A 2,979-nucleotide genomic window follows, 5' to 3' on the forward strand; every position below is an offset into this window, starting at 1 on the left:
AGTGGGAACTTAACACACCTTTGGGAGCTGGGATGAGAGCTCTCCTGAAGTAAGGCTGGATAAGTTCTACATGCTGTATGGATGTTAGATATAGTAAGAAGAAGAGAGTCCTTTTACTCTCAGAAGGAAGGTAGGTCAAAGACTTCATCTATGATCGAGCTTCATCCAGATGGCAAAAGTTGGGTAGTTGTTTAGTCTGCACCAAATGAGGATTATTTGGAACATGAAGGGAGATACTAAGACCCCCTCGCTGCTTGAATGTTTACCTTAGATTTGGTTTTATGTAGACGCTAATGCTAAATGTGCTTGAATATCCACCCCCTTCATTCTGTGCCTGTCTTTGACAGTCAGTGAATGTCAGTCATGTGAATGTCTACAAAAAATTGCCGTTTTAATGACCTGTTTGCTTCAATTAAGGCTGGGCTATTATCTTTCCAAGCACAAGAGGGGGGAGCAGATCAGCAGGATGTGTGAGTAGAGCGTTTAAGGAGCCAGCTGAAATACAATGTGTGTGCATTTGGAAAAGCTGTGTGATGAATCTGTGACATTGCAATATTTCAGTCATCACGTTTCTGACTCTGGTTCATGCATCATTTGCTATGAAAGATTTGAGATTTTAATCAGTGTTTGAAGAGTAAATTGATACAGTCTAATCATTTAGAATCTCTGGCAAGAGACCAGAAGTGTATTATGTTAAGTGTATGTTATGTATTATACAAGCGAAAATTGAGTATTCCCGTGCTAGATAATGTTTCTACATTCCCTGGAGCTCATCCCTTTGCGTGTGAGTGTTTTCCCAAGTGCAATGCAGATGTCAGAGGAAAGGTGAATATATAACATATGTAAAAAACTGGCTTTGTTACACACAATATAGTATCAAGCTTTAGAACCCTGTTTACTGTGTGGTTGTTGATGTGTCTACATAAAGTGTAAAAGGATAACTGCTGAGCACAACATGAAATATATCTTCAAAAGCAGCAAACTAAAAGCAAGTCTGTGCCACGAGACTATTAAACGAAAACCCAGATGTGTTCACATTCCCGCCTATGTATTATATGGCTTGGTATGTGGACTACCCCATATAAATGAAAGAATGAAGTACTCTGTGAATATAGGTAGAAAAGTTGTTGTTGCATTGGCTCTTCAAGTGCCAGTTGTTTAGATATGTGATGTTCATCTTCACTCTTCCTCCTGAATTACATTTGAGACACCTCTCTGATAAAATATTTAGAAACATGTTCATTCCCAAGCCTAGAGGAAGATCATTCATTTCCCATGAAGAGAAATTTATTTAATTTGTGTCATTTCCCTCTGATTAAAAATGTGAGAGGTCTTAACTGACTTGGGAGGAGGGAGCTCATCCCTCGTGACCCCCAGATAAGGGGAAGCCTAAGGATGACTGCTTAGAAATGGGATTTGAAAGGTCCTTGACTACTCACAAAAGGGCTTTGATGACTGAATTCAGTGGGTTTAGTATGCTCATTGGCTTAGAGGATTTGATAAGAAAAGGGATTCTTTACAGTGCAGCTTTAGTCTCAGCTTTTTACATGTGGCAGAAGCAATATTTTGCAAGACAACTTCTGATCATTTGACATCATTCCTTAGGATGTTAAGTATAAACAATCAACTCCCTCCTATAGGGCAGTGGTTTCCCATATTTTTCACAGTCAAGCCTCCCCTTACCCTATCCACATATCCCCCCCCCCCCCCAGAGCTGGGCTGGCATTGGGGCCACAGCTAAGGGTGTAAGGAGTATGGACAGAAGTAAGGGGTTGAAGCTGGGGCCACTGCTAGGGACAGGCTAGGGGCTGTGAGCAGAACCAAGAAGTGAGCTGGGGTCAGGGGCTGAAGCTGGGAGTAGAAGCCATGCCTGAGGCGCAGTGGAGGGGCCAAGGTTGGTGATGGGGTTGGGGTTGGGGCTGGGTCCAGGACCACTGCTGGATCAGAGTTGGGGGAGGATTGGGTGGTGCTACCTCCCCACTCCTTGTGGAGATTGGTCCAGGCCCTTTGGGGGACCTCTGCTCTAAGCGTGAAAAGGTAGTTCAGTTTGTGCCGATCAAATGTTTGGATGCTCTGGTAGTGCTATTGGGACCTGGAATGAGACTGCCAACTCCTTTCAGATGGGCCATAGTACATAGAACTTAACTGTTACTCACTTCTGACACTGAAGGCACACGCTGCTCGAAGACCCAGCTGTCCCACTCACTCATTCACTGTGTGACCGTAGGTGAATCATTTCACCTTTCTGTCCCCGTTTCCTCTTACGTTACATCAAAAAACATCTAAGCCCCTCTTGAATTGGAGACTGCCACTTTGTGATGAATTTACCATGTTGTTATGAAGTGGGGCTAGAGCCCATGATCCATAGTCTCTATTATTTGAGCTAATGGAATAAACTCCCATAGAGTAATAGCAATGTTTTCACTGTATGTACAAGCTGCTAGAGGTAGACACGATCACAGATACTTAGCCAGAATGTAATGTGCACCAATTTTTACTGGGGCTCTGAATCCCTGAGATTCCATTTTAACATAATTTCAATACTGGAACCAAAGAAGTCTGGATCAGTATCTTCTCTGCCTTTAGGCTAATGCATAGGATTAATTTCTGTAAGTATTCAGGTAGCTTATAAATTCTGTCAAACTACATGGTACTTGTTTGTATGCAAAATACTGGTTGACTGAATTAGCTACTCATTCTTATTTTTAAGCCAGGCAACCACAACTCTTGCTGCATTTGCTGTATCCCAGGTAATATATTTTATACTAAGAGCTGGCGGGGGAGAACTCATATAGTATTCCTTTACATTTTAATAAGGAACAAAAGCTCATCTGTTTCTCTTGAAAGCAAAGACATTGATTCATCTTTCTTATTATACAGTATTGGATTGTTTAAAATCAGGAATGAAAATTTATTATCTTTCATTATATTCCTTAAAAACAAATGTTATGAATTTTATTGTTCCTTATTTTCCTTTTA

Source organism: Pelodiscus sinensis, chromosome 1, assembly GCF_049634645.1.
Source record: "Pelodiscus sinensis isolate JC-2024 chromosome 1, ASM4963464v1, whole genome shotgun sequence".
NCBI lineage: Eukaryota > Metazoa > Chordata > Testudines > Trionychidae > Pelodiscus > Pelodiscus sinensis.